At 37.4% G+C, this 26,071-nt stretch overlaps 1 protein-coding gene across 5 annotated transcripts in view; it reads right to left on the bottom strand.

Moving 5' to 3' along the window:
* The window catches only part of LHFPL2 (LHFPL tetraspan subfamily member 2), a 127,498-nt gene that overhangs the window by 61,469 nt on the left and 39,958 nt on the right, over positions 1-26,071 (bottom strand). For 3 of the 5 annotated variants that reach the window (XR_009961240.1, XM_062600320.1, XM_062600314.1), the window contains exons 1-2: positions 7,612-7,648; positions 4,967-5,026 (exon numbers count right to left, since the gene is read on the bottom strand). The gene's annotated coding sequence lies outside the window, so the exon portion shown is untranslated. Of the gene's footprint in view, positions 1-4,966; positions 5,027-7,611; positions 7,649-26,071 lie in introns of those variants that run through there. The other 2 variants (XM_062600316.1, XM_062600317.1) reach the window with 1 other exon arrangement.

Here is a 26,071-nt window from a genome sequence, read left to right on the forward strand (position 1 = left end):
AAGTAGGCAGTGAGAGTGGTGCTGTTTCTTTCAGCAACAGGTAGCAACTACACCAGATGAGTAGCAGCATGAAAATGAATGCTCCCTGTTCATCCCTTGTGTTGAATACAGTAATCTCACAGCCACGGGATAAGCCAGGCTAGCATAGTTATCTGATGCAGCTTTCCTTGCCAGGAAGTCAGGTATTTTTGTTGAATCAGCTACTTACCTTGAACTCGCCTTGGGGCTAAAGGCTGATGCAAGAGAGGGAAAGAACAGGCTGAAGTGGTACTGCCCCTTTTGGCATCAGCCTGCTGTTGCGTAAGACCAGCTGCAACACTAAACCGTGCCCTGGATAATATGACTGGCTTTCTTCTTTCAGAATGAATAATCAAGTGTCTTCAAGACGCCATGTCACACACTGAGCCCTTGAGATTTAATGTCTCAGCATGAAAGAAAGTGAAAATAATCACATGGCAACAACTGAAGGCATCCACAGACTCCAAAATATAGCAAGACACATTAAGAGACAGTGTCTGGACCAAAGGACTTGAAACCTAAACAGATAAAATGAGTAAGAAAGGAGGTAACTAGAAGGTTAACAATGGAGGCAGAAATAGAATGCAAGGGTTATTACAGGCAGCCCTAAGCCACTCAGCCACACTTCTTCCTGCAGCTGCAATTGCTAGTTACTCACTGCTTGCAGCATAGTCCATGTCAAGAACTGCACAAGCTTCTAGAAATAAAATCATTTGTTGTTACCTATGCAAATTATCAGTTCAGTTCAGCCTGGTTTACAGCATCTGAAAGCTCCTGATGCTTTCCCAAGGAAAGACCTCCTAACCTTAATATCTTCTCAACTCTTCAGCTCATCCTTTTTCTCCTCTAATGATACACGAAAGCAAAGAAAGTGTTATGAAAGAAGATCCACTGCTATTTCTGTCTCTATTAAACAAAAGTGGGGCATTATTTTAGATCAGTGATTTTTAAAATACTTCAAAATTCTCAAAAGAAGGAACAAAGATAAACTCTGAAATTAAAAACACACACACACAGAGAAGAGATGTTGCTGTTACTAGCTTCATATATTACAGCCCACACAGAAAAAGCAGTACAAATGTATAACTTGCTATTCATTCTGGTTGCTAAAAACAAACAAAAACCCCCAACACAATCAAACACACACAAACACCAAAAAAATAAACGCAGTAACACTGACTACACCACTGTTTTTGGCTTCCGTGGGGGGAGAGCGGGGGCAGGAGGGAAATCCCCTATCTCCATACTATTACATACAAAACCCAAAACCCCAAACTAAATAAAACTACCAAAAACAACTTCCTGCTCCCATCTGCATCCTTCTTTCATGACCTAAGCAGGATTAACATACAGTGACTTTTTAGCTACATCAAAACTATTAAGAATTTTTCTATTTTGGGCTTAAGATAGGCAGAACCCTAAAACACAATTCTTGAAGTCAAACACTGCCATGAGGCAGACAAAAATAATTACATGGTCCAACATAGAGATAAGATGGCCGCTGGAACATCTTGTGTAAGCCATGGGTGTCCTTTCTCTAGTGGCTGTCAGGACATAAACAAAGAGCTTCAGAAAGACATTTTACTTGCTTTCCTTCACCTTGGTTTTTCCCAGTTGTTTCCAAGGCCAGAAGTACAACCCTCATCCTCCAATCCCAACTGATATCTTAAGTAGAAAAGGGAGGTATGTGTTTTCACCTGAAAAACCAGACCGGCTGGGCAGAATCTGCAGAATCTCTTGCCATGGTTATTGTCACATGTAACTTAGCAGAGTACCTCATATCACCTGGATGGTTTCAGAGCAGCTGAGCTGTGAAGAGCCCATGGTCCAAGAACCACAGGCATGCATCAGCTTGTGGCAAAAATATTAGCAAGTGGCTGGTAAAATCTCAGCTATGAGAAGAGGGAATCAGACCTCCAAATCTTCAGGGACCAGGCTCTTTATTATCCATTCAAGTTCCCAGGCAGACATTCCTCAACTACAGTTGAGCCTGCTGCCTTTCACAGGTGTTCAAGACCAATGTCTAGAGCAGCACCTGACTCTTCCTGCAGCACTGAAATGCGGCGTGGATTACTGTCAGTTGTGATGTGAGGGACCAGGAAGGACCTTAGTTCCTCTACACTGACCAATGCTTGATGAATATTATTTTAATTTTACAAATAATAACTGGTGATCATTGCCTAATTCAATTTCAAGGTCTTTCATGCATGTGTTTGCTGTTTTCAGAGTTACTCCCAAATAGTGTGATCCGTCACCACTGGTATCAAGACAAGAATTTCCCATCAGCTTTGCCAGAAGTGAAAGCAAGTCCTGAGGTACCTTGCTGTCACTGTATAGAAGAGACTTCCTACAAGACTGCATTAACTTATTACCAACAAATAATTAAATAATCATTTATTGCAAGATGAGAGTTGCTGATCCTATAATTCATTGATGAAAATATTCCCAGAGAAGTAGAATACTTGTTCCAAAAGTCACAGTTAACAATAGCATATCAAAAGAACAATATCAGAAAGTAATTTTGTACTTTAAATTTTTGTCTCTTCCAGTTACAATTTTATTAGGAATACTTTCAAAGAATTGCAACTGAAGTGAAAAATTGTTAAACGTTTTCCTATTTTCAAGCATGTCCGCAAGACAACTTTCATAATGCCTATGAAGAAAATCCAGACAGCTAGGCTCAGTAGCAGATCTGGAAACTATGCTGTTTACATACTTAGTTATGAAAAAAGTTACAATTTCAGATTTTTTTCAACATGTTAGATCTGCACAGAGCTAACCTTATTAGCTGTGCAATCTGCTCACAGTTGCTTGAGTCTTTGTTTAAGTTAGCTTCACATTCTTTATGTACGTGCTAGCGTATTTGTTATGTTGCTAAGCATTACAGGATTCCCATCTTAACTGGTCAAAGACATGTTACTGTAAAATAACTCATGCTTAATCTGTAAGAGTATCCAAGAAGCAAGTTTAAATTATTAAGAACTCTCTTTAATTCTCAACTAGCAGCTCCTTAAAGAGCATCAAATGATTGAATCCTTATATTCGTTGTTGCATAAAGCTGTACAAATTGCCTATGATGTATCATGGCCAGAGTACCATAAAGTACACATAATTCAGTTTTCATTCCTAACAAGAGCTGTGAAAGTGTTGTACAGCATCTTGGTAACCCATAACATGAGCAAGGTTCCAATTTAATGAAAGGTGGTGCTTCAGCTTTTCCCTTATTCAATAAAACTCTCAAGCACTTCCTTAGTTTCTATATAAATAGCATTTTAACTGTATTTCAACAGCCCTTAAGTACATCCTCAAATTCTTTGATGAATCAGAACCCCGTGTCAGAGCATCCCACCAGAAGGGTCACCATATTAACCATAAAATAACAAGTATCAGCACTCTGTAAAGGAGGAAATGATTTCAGTTCAAAATCATGCAGCTAAATGTCAGTAAGGTATTAGAAGTTGCTTCACATGAGCTAGTAAGTTATTTATAAGATTACTTTTAAACACATTTGAGTCACCAATTAGCAGCAGTCATAAGCAAGTTTCTTGGGAGTTTTTTTAAAAATTCCATGTATATTTTCTTTAAATTTCCCTGAACATATAGGTATGTATAGTATGACAGAAGGATAGATTTTATTTTCAGAATTTTAGGACACGTGACTTTTGAGTACTGGGCCTATGGTCACCTGGCCAGTTATCACCAGAGTCCATGCATAAAGAGGCACAGACCAGAATTCTCCCTCATACACTTAGAAAGAATCTTTCTAATTGTTAGAGCTTTTTGTAGAACCACCTAATCAATACAGTGGAGTGGTACCTTTCAGGTTAACACATCGATTTCGACCTGATGGAGCACTTGTGTGGTGTGGAACACTTAACTTGCACAGAGCAAGTGTGTCACACTATCACATAGGTAGAGAAAGCCACACAGATCCATACACACATGAGTATTTAAGTGAGAATGAGACTAGCTGATAAGATACAGTGTGGTTTGAGTTCTTTCTGGCATAGTTCTTCAGGGTCCTGAAGTTTAAATGCAGCTCCTCTTAAGTCTAACACTTCAGGCAAGAGCAAAACACGGATTTTTCAATGGGAACTTGAATGTTGTTTGGATCTGTCTGGATCTGTCCCCATGACCAAAAATTTCCTAGACAACTGAATATATTCAATGTTGTCAAAAACCTGTAACATTTACTCTAGAGTGCTATCTGAACTAGTGTAAACATCATAAACTGCACCACTACAGAAAGTTCACTTGAAACAGTATTTGGCATTTTAAAAGTTGTTCCTTATCCTCTCCCTGCATTCTTCTTTAGTCACATAAATACATAATTGGCACGTAGGATGCAAACGAACAGCAATGAGCAGGGCACAGGGGATCAACAAGATGATCTGTCTTTACAAAAGACACCATGATTTGCAGAGAGAAATAAGAACCATAGAAATAAACTTGGGGGTTGAAAGAAAGAAGAAAAAATCAGCTTTCAGTAATTTATTAACTCATCCTAGGTTTCCACATAGTTTGGAATCATATTTGATTTTATAATTATTTAATGTATGTACTGTCACAGTTCTGAGAAATCTGTATTCAGGCTTCACTTATTAAATACAACAGGTCATAGTGTGTTACTACTTTAAAAATATAGATTAAGTTTTTCTGCTTGAAGTATTTCAAGTTCAGTTGTTCAAGTTCAGTATTTTCTAATTCAAGGGTGGGCAAGAAGTTTCACTTATCAAAAGCAATCACTGAGATCACATCTTCTTCACCTTCCTAAAATTTCTGCTTTAAACGAGGTTAATGCTCTGGATAGAAAATTAGTCTAAGAAAAAAAATATTCAAGAGGAATGATCTGCTGCACATCTTCCATCTCTGAAACAGCAGTCTAAAGTTTAGAGTCAGACAGCATGCAGAAACATCAGCTAAAGTAATGTGAATTTGTTTTACTCACCTACGTTCCAAGTCTTTAGATCAACCACTTAGGTCAACCACTTCAGAACTCTGGCAACACCTAGAAAAATAATTGACGTAAAATGTAAGAAGCGTATAGAGCCAAAAACATTAAAACACTATGTATGATAGGTATTAGTGGCTGAAATACTAGAACTCTGCTTGTAAAAGGTTATATGCATATAGGTAACATTCCACTATCACAACATTTCTGCTTTGTTAGAAATGCAACATTCTGAACTTCACTCCAAACTACTAAGAAACTAAGAAAAATAAGCATGTGCGAAAGAGTAATGCATAAACCACTAAGCATACTTAAAATTGCATCTTTTTCCTTTTCCTCTATTCTATTAATAACGTATGTCAAAATTTGAAACTATATTTAAAGTGATTTGTACATTTCATTCCAAATTGTAACAGCATTTTTAATTTTGGTGTAATTCAGGAAGAAGTTTCGAAAATGGTGGAATAAAAAAACAAAACTATGATAGCATGTTCAACTCTACAAGCTTACGGAATATACCTCCCAAACCTTTTCTCCGCATATGCACTTTCCCAAAATTCAGCAAGGAAAAACACAGATTCCTGTACCTGGGACAGACTAGCTCCTTGTACAAGCTGAGGACTGACTACCTGGGGAGTAGCTCTGCTGAAATGGAGCTGGAGATCCTGATGGACACTCGGCTAAACACGAGTCAGCAGCATGCTCTGGCAGCAAGAAAGGCCAAGAATATCCTGGGCTACATTAACAGGAGCTTTGCCTGTACATATCTGATTGTTCCTCTTTGTCCAACACTCCTTACACTGCATCTGGAATACCATGTCCAATTTTGGCCTCCTAGGACAAGAAAAGCGTTGATAAAACTGAGCGAGTCCAGAGGAGGGCCACCAAAATGGTCAGAGACATGCCCTACGTCATGAGGCCACCAAGATGGAGGACATGCCCTATAAAGATGGACTGATTTGACCTGGAGATGGGAGGACCTGGGGGAAGAAAATCAGCAGCCTCCATACACCTAAGAGGACATTAGCAAGTAAAGAGCCTGGGTCCATCTTCTGAGGTACATAGTGGGAGAAAGAGACAGTAGTCATAAATTTAAACAGGGAAAGTTCACACTGGATATATGAAAAAATTCTTCACTATAAGAATAATTAAGTAATGGAACAGCTTGCCCAGAAAAGCTATGAAACAACCAAAGGGTTGAGCAAGCTGGTTTAATTTCAGTATTGACCTTGCTTTGAACAGGAGGTTGGACTAGAGACCTGCTGAGGTCCCCTCCAACCAAAATGATTCTGTGATTCTGAACCACTGATTTTCCTACAAGAGAAACTTCATTTTTACCCATAGATCAGGACAGGACATACAGAGAACCTCCCTTTTTCTACAAGAATAAAATGATCCAGTAAATCAGCAGGATCTAATACAGAGGTATAAATTGATTTTTTGAGAATATGGTTTCACAAAGGAAAAATCGGTGTGGGATTCTTATTTAAGAATGCTGCTGAGAACAGACAGAGGAAAACATACTGGAGGTACTAGAAAGTCAAGCAAATCCTCAAATTGCCTTTGAATTCCAGGCATATAGCATATTCCATTGGGCGGGGGGGGGGGGGGGAAGAGGATCAAGGGGACTGGATCAAGCAGCTTTGATCCAACTTCTCCACTTCTCCCTTCTGTTTCTAAAGCAGCTAACATACATGACAACGGAAACACAGCAATGCTCAGAGAGGCAGAGACTAACTACCTGTCATAAAAAAAAAAAAAAAAGACCTTTTCTAAAACTGATCTGCTCAAGCATTTATCTAAAAGATCAATTTTAAATATGCAAAAAATCAATGGATTGCTCAGACATTTAGAATTAAGTGATGCTTTTAGACAAATTATCTTACATAGAGTCTTGGCTCCTACAGAAAATAAACTGATATGGGCAGGATAAGATAGGATCAGCCTGTCAAGACAAAAGAACTTTTTGGCATGCCTCTATCCATCCGCCAAAAGCACATCCATTATTTTCCTCACCTAAACACAACAAATACCAAGAAAAATAGGAGAGCAAGCATCATATTAAAAAGAAAAATAGATTTTTTGTCTAAAACATCTGTGACAAAACTAACAAGAAACCTCATGTTTTCCACTCTCCCCCTAACCACACACTTTCCTCTATACCCTAGATGGCTAAAACTAAACCAATACTCCCAAGCACATCAGAATTAAAAAAACATTTGTGTAGTCACTTTTTCTCTCAAGATCTCTTTCATATAAATTTCTCAATAGCTCATACTGATTTCTACAAAAGTTGGCCAAAAAAAAAAAAAAAAAAGGAAAGAAAGAAAGAAGAAAAATCTATTTCTTCCTTCCTACTAAACCAGTTATAAATTTTGCTCTGGCATTCCTTCTCCCCCTCCTCCAAAGAAAACATGACATTCTTAATTTTTAGGTACTTCCTCATTTGCGAAGAGAGGAAATATCTTAGTATAATTCAGGAAGAGTCTTCTATATTCTATACCAGGCAGAATTGGGGATTTAATATTTTTATTTACAGTCAACAGGAAAAGCAAATAAGCTATACACTATTATTAACACAACACAGACATTTTGATAACATTCCTGCATTTTGATAACATCCCTTTGTCACGTATACTGACCTTTTAGACAACAGGAATCACATATACTTAGGCTCCTAAGGAAAAATGAAAAAAGAATACAGATATACCCGCTGTATCTTAAAACATCTCTTTCAAGTAGCTTTTTCTTCAGATATACCACTGTGCAATACTTATATGTATTCTACAACAGTAAGTATCCAAATCAAGGAAATATTTACTTACTTCAAGAATGTTTGTATGACCAATTATGTCACTATGAATAGAAATAATTCAGTCAATGGGTTCTTTGTCTTTTGCTATCAATGCAGAACAGTATAAAATTAAAAAAGACCCTATTTAATAGACGTCATTAAGGCTAGCTTCAGAAATAACAGCAAAACAAGAAGGGAAAAGTACTTTAAGGCACATATTGCTAGCAGGTTAAAAAAATTATAAATTAATTACAATGCTAAGCAACACAGAAAACACTAACACCTCAAGATGGACAGCATTTTTTTAATATTTCGTCCCAAGCTAATTATTCTCTCTCACAGACAGAGGGGAAAAAAAAGATTCAAGTTTTGTTTTCTCCATTACTATCTACTTCATCTACTCAAACTAGAAGATCATAGTACCTATCTATTTATGCAATTCAAAGCAAATTCAAATTGGCATACTATATAGAGCAACATTACAACTTGCAAGCTGTTTCAATGAGAAAAGAAAAAAAGTTCTCACTTTTTATACTGCTGAAAATATTTCACACAAATGCACCTGATCTGAAGTTTACACCTAATAAAAGCCAGATGTACTTCTAATACACTGCTGATCCCCAGTCTTAATTCCTGTTTTCCCACCACACCACCTTGCCCAAGAAAGTGGCACAGCCTAGTTTTACACATCATTAAAATGTTTAAACTAAATATTATATTTTTATAATCCTAGTAATTCCCACAGATCTAAACAGAATAAATATAGAGACATTAACAGAAATACACTGCGAGTGAGAAAGGTCCCTTAGCCTGTTACCTAATTCAACGAGCACCTGAGTGATCAGTGAGTCAAATTATTGCATTTCTTTAACAAATAAGCCAGCATTAACTAAAGTGAGAGATACGCAAATATATTTTTAGCAAAGTTATTCTCTAAATGAATATTATCTTACAGTGTTTATTTTATGTTAAAAACTTGATTGGAAATTAATAAATATGAAACATTAATGAGTCCAGTCCCACACTCACTGAAATCAGTGGGAACTTTTGCCATTAGCATTAAATGGGAGGATAAAAGGACATGCACTGCTCATTTGCAAGGCTATGTAAAAATATTGAACAAGTTCACATTCATAACTTGCTCCTTGAGCCATATACGCGTTTTCCAGATGGGGATGACGCAGCGGAGGCAAGTGAGCTCCTACGAGCAGCAGTAAAAACACACACACACACTATTTTTCCTCTACTCCAATCCAACATTTGTTTTTTAAGCCAAAGTTTTATTCAGAATATTGTCATAGTGATGCAAGCTCTGACTATCATAAATCAATGAAACCATCACTAAAGTTCCCAAATTCCCTTAGAAAATCCCTGTGTTTTTTAGTACTCTTGTACCACAAAGGATTCTTCCAGTCTGCTTTGTTTGTGGTTTGGCCCTAAAGAAGATGCTCTCTTAAGCACAGTCTTTCGCCCCACCAGCAAAGAAATGTAAAATAATTTTAACATCCAACTTTCTCTTTAAGACATCTAACAGAGCAACCAAACATACACCTAGGGAATAACTTACCATGCCATGAAAAAGGTGCTACATCCCTTAAAATACATTTTCAAACTCCTCTATGGTCTCAGGACAAACATTGTTTGTTATAAGCGTATGCTCTGTTTTGGACTCATTTCCATGCCTTCCTCACAGCTTCCATCTCCACAGATACAGTGACAAATATACATAAAAAGTAGCTTATAAAATTAAAGCAATTATAGATACTACTAGTTAGCACAGTTCTTTCAAGTCTTCCACCAATGAAAAGCTTCTTTTTAAACACGAAGCCCTTCTGTGATTCATATAATGATTTTGCTAAGTCACAAAATCTAGTATTTAGGCCATTCAATGTGACACAAAAGCACAGTTCCTTCTACAAAAACTCGTGTAGCTGAACAATCCTATGAGCAGACTTACACACTCAAACCTTAATTTAAAGCTAAAAGATACCCTTAGAACATATCAATGTGTTTATTTTCAACTGTTCTCCAGCTTGTGGCTCAGACCCAATTTTCAGTCTTGTAAAAAAACCAACCAAACAAAAACAACAACAAAAACAAGAAAAAACACAACCTGAACAAAATACAAATAAAAATTAAATATAAAAGACATTTTGAACAAATTTCATGTGCTTTCCTTCCTTGAGTGTTCATGGAAATCTTGTCACGGAAATAAAATCCCTTACTCAAGTAAGGGTTGAGCCCAGTTTTCCAGCTCGAGAGAACAACTTGCAGTTTCTACAACATTCTGCAAAAAAGCCCTAAGCTACCGCAGTCCATCCAACTGGCTCCTCCAGCGCGAGCATCTTTGATGCGAACACCGGGAACAGGAAATGAGGGAGCCGCTGTTCAGTAAGAGTTAAAAATTATACTCCACTTGCAGATGGAAGAAATAGCTAGCCCCGGGGACACTGGGAATTCAACAGCAACGAAGAACTACGTTAACTGTGGCTTCACTCACCACAAAGCAGCTTTTCTTTACTTTTTAATTTTTGTCATTTCAGGCTTACTCTGGAGCCAATTCTTTTCAGAAAATCACTCTGTCCTGGTCATACAACAAATAGCACCATTGGGTTTTATTGGTTCATACTCACTAGCTTTTCCTGAAGTTGGTAATAGTCCTGTTTGAAGACTGTCACAGCACACTTTGTAAGAAGTTCTACTTATTCTTTAAAGTACATTTACTAGAGTATTTCATCTGGTCAAGATGTGTATAATTGAGAAATAGCTTGTTTGCAAGTTATGAGTTCGTAGTGTTAACATTTTATATTCCTAGATTTCTACTTCTTTTACTGCTCAAAATAAGATCCTCTATTGTGAAAGACTGCCTCGATGTACATGCATGCACATGAACAGAAGAATTCCATCTAAAGACCCAGATTTGGGAAGGAGGGAAGGAAAAGAGAAAGGAGAGAGAGTGAGATCCGTCTCCACTTTTCCTTTCCTTTCCTTTCCAAGGTTATTATAAATTAATTCTTAAAAAAAAAAAAAGACATATATTGTTATCTTTACCATTTCCTATACAAAGGCACCTGAAAGGCTGAACTAGAATGTCATAGGCCAGTTTTGGACTCAAATCACAGGCTCGCACTCCATTTACATGGGGCAGAGGGAGGGTTACCCAGCCTTTTTACCCTCTTTCCCAGCTGGGGTGAAGTTGTCAGACCACAGGAGCTTTTAAAGTTTATAGGTTCAGCCCAAGAAATATTTTTAACTCAGCTGGACAAGACACTGAGCAATCAGATCCAAGCTGGCCCTGCTCTGAGCAAGGGCATAGGGACAGCCGATCTAGAGCAGCCCCTTCTGACTTGTATTATTCTGTGATTCTAACTACAAATAACGGAATATAAATCATATGCAGATATGTGTTCCTTGAATATGGATGCTTGGCCTTCCCAGCTTGCATGTGGTCTTTCACTGACTGACCTTTACATTCCCAAAGGTATTGAATGTGCAAGAAAGTTTATGATAATCATAAGATCTGTGATGTCTTCTCCCTTTACTTTTATCAATACCTGTGGGAGTGAATGAATATTCTTTGCATTCCTACTGTTTTTCAATTGAGAGACTGAGATAGGAATCAGTTCATATAATATACAGCCAATACAAGTTAAAAGTTATATAATGCCCATGGTACTTCCTCAATGAGTATTTTTTTTAGGTAAAGAGGTTTTGATGAAAGTAATGAATTAGAAAAAAATGTTACTTACAATTCAGGTCCTATTCTCCACTAGACTGAGACATTTTTGACGTTTAATAGTACTTCAAACTCATGGAGAATGCCTATCTAATACGCACATGTTATTTTGAGAAGAACAGGATCTTTAGAAACATCTCATGGCTGATCTCAGGTCTGCTAAAACCTGTAGGTATGAGGGTGAAGAATGCCAGTGTAATTTTAGAATACATCAAAAAAGTTATCAGCTGCCCAGAGGGAAGTATTAATCAGTTGCTTAACTGTCTTACCATGAACGCTGCACAGAATTATTATCCATATCTGGTATGGCGGGACATTTAAGTTGGATTAGACACAGAGAAGGATCACTGGCCTGATCAAGGGAAAGGAAGGCTGATAAAACACAAGAGATTTTTCTCTCCTTTAGACTAACAAAGGGATGATCATAAAAAGGAGATACATTTTTTCCTACAATTACTGTAGGTGAAGAAATAGCAATGAGGAAGAAGAGACACTTAACTTAAAAGCCAATGTTGGCACAGGAACAAACAGATGTAAACTGACTGTGAATAAGTTTAAGTTTCAGGTTAAAAGCTAATTTCCAAACACTCTGAAAGACCAAGATTCTGCAACAGCTTTTGAATAATAAAAGTTAAGCAGGAAACCTAACTACTTTTAAGTTAGAGGTTGACAATATCATAAAAGGACCTCATTACCTGTAATACCAAAGGAACAAACTCACTAACAAGGCCTTTCTCATTCAAATTTCTTTGTATTTATGAGAATATGCTCATGTATCCTTCAATCAGCTCTCAAAGTATGTATTTAATACTGCAAAGCCACCCAAAACCCCACTGTTAAAAAGACGACATGATGTTGTAAATCAATTTAAAATTGTATCAAAGCATTAAGCATCAAAAATGTAGTTTCTCCTCTGAGCATTACAAAACCCATTAGGTTACAAAACAACTAGATATACCCCCACGATTTTGCTCACTAAAAGCAGCAGACAACTGCTTTTATTAAAAATCTTGATCACACAGAAATTATCTACATCAGCTACATTCATAAAATTATTTTTAAAGAACATGAGATAGACATTTACAGCATTCTAGAGAGAGCCTAAAAAACAAGACATGGTGGTATAAAGCTGTTTATTCTGAATATTATTAGCTCTCCTTTTTTTTGTGAACTGTATAAACAAAGTAATATCCATACAAACATTTATTTTGAAACAAAACATGAAAAATGAAAGTCAGACAGGCCTCCCTACAAACAAAGATTAAAGGGAAACAAATGGTCACTTCACAGAGCACAAGCCTTAATGTATCTGTATAAAAGATTCTGTAAGAACACAGGAACTTTACTATAACCCTTACAGAAAACTGGCCTCTGTAACAAACCAAGAGGCAACACTTCTTTCAAACACATAACAACCACTTCTGAAAGTTCGTTTTGTTCTCTGAATCTCTCAGATCATGGTTTTGTGCTATTTTATTAGCAGTGAAGATTTTACCAGACATTGGCCATCTTCTTGCTAACAGAATACAAGCAATAACGCATGTGCAATGTGAACAGTTAAGGGACAGCCAACAAGGCGGTGAGATGGAGGGTATAAATACTCCCACACTCCTACTTCTTGGAAGGCTGCAAAGATGCATCACAACTGCTCTTCTCATGATCCACTTTAGGTTTTTGGGCCAACTCTATTGCTTTCCCCCAAAAAACTTTCTGCAGATGAATTCACAGCTCTCTTAAGCCTTCAACATAATATGATAATGCTAATTTAAAAACTTCTAGATTTCACTACTGAACCCTGAAACAAGGTATAATCTTATCTGTTTAATCAAGTTTTTCTTTGTCAAAATTTATAGTAGCAGCAAATTTTGATATTCCCCCCCCTTTTTTCAGGTTGAAGGCAGCAAATTATTTCCACGTTACAGGTAATCCAATATTTGCAAATAATCTTTTAAGTATTCCTCTACATGTTTTAGTAACAGTTCCAGTTCTGCATCAACTGAAAATGCAAATTCCTACTGATAGTCAGTCTTTTTCAAGACCTATACATATAGGAGAGAAGGCAAACATACTGGGAAAAAATCATGAATAACCCAGTTTCTATGAGCTTTCTTATCATTTATGAACCAATTCATTCCAAGTACAAGAATCAGGCAATTCCTTAGGTCTCACTGACTGTTCAGTGCACTGATTCAAAACCGTAATTCTGTAAAGTCTGAAGCTGTAAGCTCCATCGTCCCTAAGAACTAACTCTTTCTCTGCAATACCTACAATTTTCTGATGTATTTGTATTTACTATATTTTTAAAGGATTTTTTCCAAGGAAGTTTGAGTTTTAGAATGCAACAAGAATAAATTTTCTTAGATAATTGCTTTCTTATGGTATTCCAGCAACCAAACATTGACTCAAAATCTCTTACAGGAACAGCTGGCTGGTTTAAATCATTGCCTTTGAAAGTGTAAAGATGATATGGAGCTACTTTACTCCCCAATATCCTTTAGACCGTTAAAAACTTTTTGAATAATGGAAGAAAATTATACATATACACACAATCTCTCTCATATTCATATATATTGCACATATACAGACATGTAATATTCCCCAGCTCAACTGAAGTGGTTCCCAGAGGTTTTAGCTTTTGAAAAGCAGTTAAGTATATGAAACAGAAACACACCCTTTTCTTGTTCATTTATTAGCACTGTTTTCAAAGGCTTGTTCAGAGAATGAAGCACAAGAAAAATGCAAAGTCTCCACTGTGCTCCACTTACAAAGTATCCAGTCAGTTCCCACTGAGTTCTAGTTCTTCTCTGTGTCCACATGTAAGTGATTAAGAATACGTCGTTTGAAACTTAATTCCACATCTGTTGTTCTGTAGGACTTGGAAAACAGATAAGTTTTGCCTGACAATTATTTTGCAGAGAGTATAATCACAAGCATCTGTAATGGTATCCTAAAGTTCAAGAGGAAAACATCATGAATCCAAGAAGATTTTTGCTGAATATTTTTGTTTCCTTACTAAGATTAAAAAAAAAAAAAAAAAATCTCAGATGGAAACCATTAATAATTGATTGAGAAGCCATCCACTGTAATTCAAAACAAGCAAAAGCCAGCTTTCCTTCCTAAAACTCTTTGTGTCACGTCCCAGTAGTTTACCCATATAGCCAAAATCCATTTTATGGTCTGTCAGGTAATTTTTAAAAGTTATGCAGAAGTGACAAAAGTCCACAGAACTACAACACAGAAAATATGTTTTCATAGACTCTACAGTTGTGAAACAACTTTCAACGCTATTAGTTACAAGAGTTAGTCTGTTTTGAATGGATGGAAGCTTAAGTGAGAAAGATATTTTCTGAAAACCTCTATTTATAAAATGCTGATAACCACAGAAAAGAAGAATAGGAAACTTAACTTATTTTATAATGCAAGCACTGACAGCATCAAAGGATACTGGTGAATGCAAGCCTCAGCAAAGCATTTCCTCATGCAAGATGCAACTATGCTGAGGAAATCTGCTGCAGCTCGTTGTGAATGTGAAATTTCACATTTGCTCAAGAAAACTACTGAACATGTTAATGGAGGAAGATCCACTGAATACCATTAAGCAGAAAACCACCCTCTTTGAGGACTGATTAATTCCTCAAAATGCAGAACAGTGGAGGCTACAAAAGCATCAGCTTAAGACTGTTCTGTACTCAAGGCCACCGGCCATCAGACACCGGGCTTAAAGAACCTCTGGACTACGTTGGTATTTGTGGCCTTTTAACTTTAGCTTGGACCTCTGACCCATGCATATAACAAGTGCAGGAGTAACCTTGTCTACAGTGACTGAGGAAGGTATGGAGGGCTTAGGGTAACTGAAAGGAACATTCTGACCATTTCTTTGTTTTGTTTTGTTTTTCTAAATCTTGATGCTGAGCTTAAAGTAACAATTAGTCATCTAAGAGGACAAGTCAAGGAAAGGCCAAACTTTTAGTTCAATCACTGCCAACAGATGAGTTAGTTAAAGAAACCAGACGCTACTGCCAGCTCCTACAACTTCATTGTGAACTTCTCAATACTTGGCGTTTTCTTAAAACCACAGAGGCCAAACTTAAGTGATTACCTCACGTAAGAAAAGAAGGTGTTTGCAAGCTTTTCTCCATGGTCAGTAGAACTAGAAACACGGATGACAACAGAAGCACAATTTTTTCGGAGGGGAGAGAAGGATTCACAATAAAACATCCAAGCCCAACAAATAAAGAATCTAAACCACTTTTTTTGTTAAATAAGAAGAGGTTTTTTATGTCATTATTTTGTGGTCTGATTCTCCCCTCCCCCTCGCTTTTTTTTTCCCCCTAAGTTCATTGCTATTGGCAACAGTGGAAACAAAATTAAAACTCAGAATTCTCCTATGTGGCCAGTCTCAAGTGAAACATTGAGTCACCTCAAATGGAATAGTCAAGGGACTTGAATAAGATCCCACTATGCTTCTTGAAGAAGCTTTTATTCTTTCATTTTAAATAATTTAATATTATAAAGAATCACTGAAAGCTTTCTGTTGGTAAAGGAAGATTGGACACATCTGCAGGCATTAACAGTCTGCAGAGAAAGATAAAGTGAAAAACCAAAATTCTCTCCCCTACCTCCATCCCACTCATGGCAGGACAACACTGAGGTGCATGTCCCCTTGCTGGTCCCCTCCCCTGTTAGTGTGATTTGAACACCAGGGCTCTCCCTGCATGGATGTTTCCCAGCTTGTCTTCCACGTGCTATTGGCACTGGAAGACATGTACATTTAATTCTTTCAGTTTGAGTATCCTCTACCAATACCATTCCCTAAAAAACACAGTGCGCATGCACACACACACACACACACAAAAAAAATCCTACATATTTATACCCCAAAGAACATGAACATATACACTTTGAAGATTCCTATAGCTTTTTTTCTCTGCTAGTGTGACCAAAAGGCTAAATGAAATTCAATACACATAGAAGTCCCATGGGTCTCTTCCACTTTGTCCTTCTGTAATTGTACTCGAAGCTTGTCTGGTGTCTCTCTCTTAAAGCATCTGGAGTTGACACTTCTTGTATTTATGCAGCTAAAGAAAGGTCCACTCTTTCTCCCCTGCCAATACCACGAAGGATTAATACATCAGCAGGGACTTGAGGTCTGAAACTCAATCCAGTATTTTCATAAAATGATTCACAGACTTGCACTGACCTTTTTGACTTAAAGTAAAGAGATTCCATACAGCAATTTTGGACCAGATTAATCCACTCATGTTTCCAACAGAAGGGGAGGATGGAAGAGCACTATAGCATGCAACCACTGAATTGACTTTATAATAGTGAGACAGAAAAGAAATCCAAGTTAGAGTCACTTCATATCTTCTTAAAAATGTCACAGCAGCTATTCAACACCTCCTATGAAATAACACAATAAACACAACAGCAAATAAAGCAGAAAATCTAAACAAAAGGGGAACCAAGACTCATTGCGAGAATCTCTTACTTCACAAAAGGAAAGTGGCTTGAAACCAAATCTTACTCCACACCAATACCCCTGGATAACAAGGAAGAATAAAAGGAAGATTTGGATCAAAGGAGTATTCACATGCAAAGCTGAACAGGCTCCCCTTTTTATACCTAAACAACAAGCAAGGTACTTAACACAGAAGACAGACTCCAAATAGATGGAGTGAAGGCATTTCTTTTACTTCTCTAGTGCTTCTTTTTAGCCACCAAAGTCAGGCAGAACTGTTGTTTTGATATATCAAGTCTTAAATAATAGGATTTATCTAAAAAGCTCTTATAAAATGAACAAAACACATAAATAAGCTTATTCCCAAATACCTTTTAATTCCCAGGACACCTACTATTAAGAACCTAAAAATTGCCTTCATCTTCTAAATTCTGAATCGAGGTCAAGAAAAAAAAACAGACAAGTTTCACAAGTATCTCAGAGATATCGCATCTATCAGTCTCAGTCTTAGATTCATTGGAAGCATTTGAACTGGGCCAGAATCAAGCTATATAGAGTAATCCAGAAGCACAGCAGTAAATAAATTCATCATACAATGAATCCCTCAGTTTACATATAATCACTCACTAAAGGTGGACATTAGAAACATGACCCTGCGCATAGCAGGAAGGCAATTTCCACAATAATTAACAAAAATGTATGCATCTTCATGGGGCTCTGTCAGCCACAGGTCAACTAAAAGTTTTCACTTTCACTGAATGCCCAGCAAGGAAACCCTTTCACTAGAATAGATACTAAAGGCTAAAGCTTCTGCAACTTTTTCCAGACTTCTGAAAACAAATTTCAGGCAGGCAGCACAAAATTTCAGGATTGGACATACAGGTACTTCAGATTTCACACACAAAGTCACCAATAGGATATGCTGCTTTAAAAAATAATAAAAACAAAACAAAAAAAACCAACCACACACCACATACACATTGGCTGATTTTTTTAAAAAAAAATAACTATACCTGTATTTTGTCTTCCTTCTGAATATGGTATATTCTTGTTAAAAATACTTCACATGCTGAGAATGTTTTTTGGGGGAGTATACTCATAAATAAATTAAAGATTCCCAAAGATTAACTAAGATTAAATAAAAAACAGAGGCAGAGTAATTAAAATTAAATACTGCTAATTTCTGGGGGCATATTCCAGGCATCTGTAATATTCCTCTCTCATATTAATTTCTTTTATATCAAATTACATGTTAGAGTATTCTATACTGTTCTCAAATTCAAAAATACTTCAAAAAGCCCATATGGCTAGCATAAACATTCATTTTTCTGTTCCTATAACAATTTTTTTTAAGGCCTTCAGTTCTAGTTACCTGATGGTAAAAATGTGAACTTCTATTTTTCTTTTGTATTTACTAAATCTGTACACCCAGTGAACCCATGGCTAGAACAGACTTCCTGGTAAAAAACAGCCCGCTATAGTTGCAGGCCACTACACCCATGGTTAACCCTGCGGACCTACAAACAACCACACACTTCAGCAGACAAGCAGGCTAGTAACAAATGGTTCAATACAAATTGACAGACAAGATAACTTAGCAAAAAGTTTCCTTAACTCATACACAATTGGATAACAGAAGAAGGTTAGTCTTTTCTCTACATCACACTTAACAGTGTTGCAGATACGCCAAGATAAATTCAACTTATTTTAACTTTTTGTTAATGCTGTTCAAAAGCAGCTCTGGCACTAACAAGCTACAAAAGCTTAAACACCATCTTGTGTTAATCACAAAAGCACAGATTCCCCTTTCTAGAACTTAACTTCCTGATTATTTGCATGTTTTTTGACTTTTCCTTCACTTTGCTTTAAATACTAAATGACCAAACATTTGAAATGGTGACTCAGGTATTGGCTTAGTCATTATTCACCGAGTCACAGCAGAAGCCATCACGATGGCAAAGTCCCTGTGGTACAGGCAACAAATCTGTTTAAAGTCAGCTCTTCCACTCCTTTTCTGGAAAGCTATTCTGTATTTGGACATATGGTTGATTCTATATAGGATGCATATTCAGTATAAATTACCAAGGTCCCAACATTTCATATATTTAAAGTGCAGGCAGAGATCTCTTCAAAGGTAGTATTCTCAGCACTTCTGGTCCTTACCTTCAAGTTGCCACCATTTCTCACGGTGCTTTTGGAGCCCACCTGTATGACATCCTAGCATACCGGAACAATTTAGTTATTGGCACTACAAAGTAAGACATACTGTGTGCTCAAAATTAGCCTCTGAGTTTTCTTTACTTTTCTCCAAGATTTTTCAAACACAGCCAAATTCAGCACAAATTCTGAGGTAGCACTGTACATCCTTGCCTGCTTTATTCTTCCCTAGGCATCTGCTAACAGTTGTTGATGAGCACATGGCTGCATTTTTATAGATTAGAAATTGATATCAACTGGTTACACACAGCCATGTAGCTGCACAGAAAGATGTGTCAGTGTTAAATCCTATCAGGGAATATAGTTCAAATGGTCCACACATGATAGTAATAGTTAAAGAGTCTCTGGCATATACGTAAGTTCAGAAATGCTCTTTCATTGTCCATGCACCGCTTGCTAGGTCCACTGGGTCTAGCAGGATGAACTGTGTGGGGTTTGTACCTCTGTAACATATATTTCCCCTATCTTGGGGGTAACAGCTCAAATTCTACTAGCAGTGGCTGAGTCCAGCACCTCAGGAAATAAATATCTAGCTCTCAGCATCCACGCATGAGTAAAAAAATGCTTCCACCTAGACATACACGTCTATGATTCTGAATGTTCCTAGCCTGTATTTTGTTTTTGGGGAGCTTCTGATTGTTTTGTATGAACTAATTATGAAAAGCTTTATTGTAATGACTGCAAACTCTTTGGTAAATTTAAGAACTTACATATTTCTACAAATTTTACTCAGTTGATATCATCTTTAGATGTTACAACATTTAAATCTTAACAAGCTTTTCTTTTTTTCTTTAATTAGAATCTAAACTCATACCGAAAAATTTTTCCAGGCTTATTTATAAGGACAAAAGCTTAGTAAAATATCCATCCAGTTTCGAAGTACTTACTGCCATTTGGAAAGAAGCAGTTTGGGATGATGGCATTTGAACCGGCACTCGAAGCTTCATGCTGAAAGCAGTGGTTCCTGTAAAGTCAGTCATAAGCATCTCACTCTTGAAACAAATATTTATTTATGACTAGAATCAAAGATGAATACTAAACACTACATCAGGTTCTTCTGATCAGTGTTATCTTCCTAACTCCTATGTATAGTATTTTCATAATCACACTACAACCATACTCCAAAAATATGCATAGATGGTCCAAAAAGTCTGATCAGGGAAGTTTTTTACTGGTCAGTTTGGTTACCTTAATAACTGCTTTTGACAGTATTAAGAATTATATGCACCCAGAATCAGCAACCCACAGGGCCAGGAATGTAATTTCACATAGTCTTCAGTAACCCTTTATTTTTTTTAATGTTGTTATTGAGTAACATTAAAATGTGTATCACATTTGCCTTGTTAAAATGTATTCCCTACATAAATAAGCAGCAGCCAGATCAATAATCAGCCAGAAACAATGAAATTCAGAGCAAGTTGTTGTTGTAGAATAAAGAAAATAACGAATAAAGAAACCTTCTATTTCTGCATCTTCAAAATCAAAAACTGCAGAGCTTTTGAAAAATTTAGCTTTACTTAAAAACAAAGCTGCATGTTATGCTACAAAAAGTCCATTCTTCATTAAGAACTCATTCATCTCATACTCACATAAATGAACGCTGAGACAATAAACTGTCGAAGAACAAAAAAAAGAACAGTCCAATATGCACTGTTCAAAGATGAACGTACAATAAGTATGTCTTCTGTAATCACAAAACAGCCCACGTAACCCAGAAGCTATTCTGATCACCATGCTAGGACAGTGATCCAGCACTGCAAGGAAGAGGAGAGAAGCCAGAGAACTTCATGACAGGGAGAAAGCAGAGAACCGCCTAGAGGTGAAGGGAAAAAAAAAGTCCTTTTCTTTCAGTCAGGAAAAAAAAAAATCTAAATTGTAATACCAAGGAGTCTGTGGTGTAAAAATTCCTCATTTTCAAATTGACCGTCTGGCCACAGACAATAATTTTTTTCCTTTCAGTTTTCTAAAAAGCTTACACATCTTTAAGATAATTTTCTTGGACTACTACTGATACAAATCCCATTTTTCTGCCTGCATGAAAAGACAACCTTCTTCAAGTCTTCTTTTTAAACATTAACTTTTGACTGACATTTTTGCATTTGTGACACAGATTATCTAAAGTGAAAACATGTCAAAAGTTAATGTTTAAACAAATTGATATAAAACTATAATGGGAAAGAAACTACAAATGGAAAGCCAAAAATAAAAAAGACTGGAGGTGGGAGAAGATTCTTGAATTATTCATGAAGATAGTAAAGGACCAACCATCCTTTCCCCATTTTAACCAACCCAGTTTAAATTTTTGTTCATGCCTGTATAAAACAATTTGTATGTTTTTTCTACATTATAAAACAAAAGCCTATATTATAAAATTCAGCATAGCGTGATGCTTATTCTTGGTGCACTCAGCAGCAAAACCTTTGAGATTTGCACAGAAAGGCTGTCCATGAGGCCTAAATAAGTTTTAAACATTCCTATGAAAGAAAAACTTTCATGGCAACTTTCAATATCATATTTATGCTGCGATCAAGTAGGTTTTTAAAGGTTTTTAAAGTCAGCACTAACAAACAATAGTAGAGTAGAAATTGATATGAAAGGCTATTGCCCAGGTGCAAGAAAACAAGAAATTCTTGCAAGTGCCTTTGAATAAAGTTGAATATAACTCTTTCCTAATGAGGCTATGTGTAGTAAAGAGATCAAGGTCACCCTTTTAAAAAAGAGGAGGAAAGAAAAAAATACCTTTAATCCCTCATAGTTTACAGTACTTATTCAATTTATAGGTTGTGTAAATTCCTGCCACTGAAAGCAAAGCATTAATTCCTCAGGGAAAGCATAAAGGGCACACTTCCTTAGCTTAAGTGTTTTGGGAAAGTAATATGTTTACACTGCCCCAAACAGCTTTTTAAGTTTAATAATTCTACCCAGTTTTACAAAGCAAACACATTCCTGCATTCAGTCAAAGAGATATCTGTAAATTAAGGGTATTTTCCTGGTTCAACACAATGTTAATGCGACTTTCATTTGTTTCCTGTTTGAATTTTAAGGAAGAGTTTTTCTCATAAATGCATCCTTGTTATTTCTGAGTATTACATAAAAAAGAAAAAAGGATAAGCTTGTCAGACTGTCATTGGAGTGAGTAACAGGAGCACCTCTGATGGCCCAGGTGCGCTGATCTGCATATGTGAAGTTTAAAAGCAGAATTACTCACAGTTAATACATACCCTTCCTGGGACATGTACATACCGGTTTAAATTAGACATACTAGGTCAGCTAGCAGTTTTTTTTTTCCTTCCAAACTAAGCTGAACCTGTACAAAACAATGTTAAATCAGCATGAGACCCATGGAGAGGTCTGCAACCATTTAAAATTTAATCTACTGTTTAACACCAAACGAACAGTCTCCAGAGCAGATACGGAGAACTCCAAACTCTTCTCGAGCGCAGTGAACTAAACGACTAGGTCAGGGCCAACCTCCCCGTCTTCCGAGCACAGAGAGGTCCGTGCCCTTCGCTGGCAGTGGCACGGTTTCAGTGGGGCAGACAGGGCAGCCGGGGCCAGTGCCCTGCCAGCCGGGCACTCCGGGCCCTCTCCGGGTGCCGCGGTTTGAACCACCTCAGAGTGAGGCCAGAAATGCACCTGTTTTTCACTTCATTGCCAGGTGCATTAACATACTATGCAGAAGGGGCACAGAATAATGTCTTAATAGTCCAGCAAATCCTTTATTTGTTTATTTATTTTGCAAAAAAGAGCATGGTCATTTATCTACAGGAAAGGGTTGCAAGTGGGGCCAGCCCCCAGAGCCGAGTGAAGCATGAAGCCCTGTGGAGGGGCGGCTTTCTTCCCCAGGGCGACATCCCAGCCATTTGCAGTGACTCACTGTAGCTGAAACAGCTTTGTCCACATTTAAGTCTTTGCTCTCTGAAGCAGAGAATAAAGACAGATTCAGAGCCACATTTCTAAAATTTACTTTAAAATAATATATAAATACATGTATTACATTTTCACAGCAATATTAAAGCCCATATGGGTCGTTTCCTGTCTCCGTTTCTTCCCCATGCCTGAACGTACCTGGGAACCTGATCGAGAAACCCATGTGTAACCAGGAGGCCGTGCTCACAAGTCCCAGCTTTCTCTTTGGCAGCCCTTGGCCCCCTCCCCTGCAGCCAGCTGCCTTCGGCCTCGCTTGGCCCCGGCTGTAGCGCCTGGTGGCTGTGCACCTCTCTCCTGGCCCTGGCAGCTGTCCCTCCGCGAGCCACGTCACCCCTGCGCTTCCCAAGGGCTGCGCCAGGGTCTTTTAGCTTTGTTCCTTTTCCCGTGGTAATTTAAATTTCTCTAAGCTTCAGCCCTCTGCAAACAGGCTGAGGAAAACGTATTATACCTAGAGCACGATACTTGCCGAGTTCTGCCTGCTAGGAGCTGCTGGGCTCTGCGGGCACAGGCGGGCCGGATCAGCCCGGTTCCCTAGCAGGGCGAACGCCACGGAAGGGAACACAGGAACAGCTATAAAGCACAAGGATATAGGTAGCTTACAAAGCCATACAAGATTTATAATAGACTCTATCTGCACAGAGACAAATTCCCCAAATCGTTCCAGCTGTATTGCATATACAAACATTACTGAAAATTTTGAATATATTTAAGTAAAGCTTTTAACAGCTTAATAGTTTCAAGATTAAAATAAAAAGATACCTCTGGCTCTTTTTACCACCATACAGCTGATTTAACCTCCTTTCAAATGTATATTCAGAAAGCAAAGTGCTTGGCTAAAACATACATTTTCTAGAGTATTATTTTTAGCTTGCTTAATGCTGAAGGAATTCACTGCAAGTTCTCCACCAACACAGAACAACGTTCCCACCAGTCTCTCCGCTACAGATTAATGAAAAGTTGGCTGTTCATTCTCTGCCTAAAGGCATCTACCATAGGCCATAAGCTTCTATTATGGGCACCAAGGAGCAACTCATGGTATAAATTTATCCAAATAGTCCAACAGAAGCTCTTTGCTTCACACTCATTGCAGCAGGATGCTCTCCTGTACCCTCTAAACAATTAATTCTGGTGTTCTCTCCTCTTCTCTCATTACTAGACTTCTCCAAAATTGTCTGTACAGAGAAAAATGGTGTTCTTTGTTCTTCTGTAAAACCCAGCATGTGCGTAGTTCCATGCATAATCATGTATTTTCTAATGAACACACTCCACTAAATTTTAATAGAGAGTTTGAAGGAAAGTTCCTGAATTAAGTATTCGTAAAATCATATCAAAATGACTCAGTGCTGATCTTTGCATTAAAAAATGAGCTCTAAACAAAAGCTATAAAGGCATTTTAAATTGTATACTTTGGAATAATGCCTAGAAATAAGACTACAAAGAACCCCACACCCAAAAATCCACTGTTCTTTGGCCAGTATTTTGCAACAGCAAAGCAAATGTAAAATTATAACTTGGCCAAAAAAACCCCAACACTAAAACAACAAAAAATAGTATATATTCAAAGTTAAGATTTTAAAAGTACTAAACACTGGCTTAATTCAAGTGCTCCTGCTAGTATCAGTGGGAATAAATTTAGCCATTCCTGACTACTACAGAACAATTCAATTTCTAAGCACTAGAAGTACTTAGTTACAATTTTAACAGTACACTAAGTTACAATTTTAACAGTACACTAAACTTGATCTATTGCCTTTATAAACCTTGCCAGTCAGAATTCTTTATTTCTAAAGAACAGGGGCATTTTACAGCTTTTAAATACAGAAGAACAAAAGGCTTGTAATAATCTAGCTTAAGCAGAGAGTGAGTTATTAGCGAATAGTACAAGCCATTCTTTTTGAAAACCATATTTAAAGTCATCATTTATAACCACTGTGCTAGAAAGCATTAGCCTACCTGCCAAAACTTAAAAGTTTGCTATTGACTTCCACAACTCAAAACAACATAGACAAATGGGCAGAGGAGGGATACATAAAACAAATTTTCCTGAATTTTAAGTGCAATATTTCATAGCAGGCCACATACTGGCCCCTCTTTTCACCCCGTCTTTATTCTGCTCTCCAGCACAGCTTTTCCTGTCTCCAGTTCAAGTGCTGTAAGACATACAGCTCTAGGGCACATTTAGTAGATGATGACATGGTCTAGCGCAAAACTGCAACTTCTAGTGTGGAGTTGCACATGGCACATACACAATATTCTCTCTGCAACCTAGCAAGCAAAAAAAAACACAAGTCATCCACTGGATCCTTCTTAGTGCTAGACAAGCTTCTAACATACTATTTAAAGAAATCAAATAAAACAAAGAGAGATATTTCATCAACTTTTGGATGAGTGAAGTATGAATTATTTTAGTTAAAATTTATAGTGTGTTTGACTGCTAATGGAAAACTAGCATCTAAAATAAAACCTTATATGGTAAAGAATTCCAGAGCTATGGAAAATAGTAATTAAAGCAAGTAGTTCCATGCACTCTGCAAGTAATGAATCCCATTTTTGTCAGATTTAAGCTTCACAGTTGATTGAGAGATCTGACAGGATGTTTCAGAGTCCTTCCTCCATCTGCCCACCTATTTTTGTAAAATACAAAGGTATCCTCTTAGTTTTGAGCAGTCTGCCTTTCTGCCAACAGCTGAAGCCAATTGACTAAATGAAAAATTATACACAGAAAGAAGGGGGTAGTGCAGACAGACCCCAGTCAAGAAAACTTAACTGAAAGCTGGGGGAGAACAACGCCTTGTAGCGTGACTACACTGAAGTCACATAAGGGCTACGTGCTAAACATACCATTCCTTACTCCCTAATACCAGAGTGATGCAGTTTCTCCAAACACAGGAGTGAACAACTGAACAGGGCTTGGACGTTAGTCTGCCAGGCCACATGAGCCGCATCCCATCCACCTCTCCGCTG

This window comes from Rhea pennata, chromosome Z (assembly GCF_028389875.1).
Source record: "Rhea pennata isolate bPtePen1 chromosome Z, bPtePen1.pri, whole genome shotgun sequence".
Classification (NCBI taxonomy): Eukaryota; Metazoa; Chordata; class Aves; order Rheiformes; family Rheidae; genus Rhea; species Rhea pennata.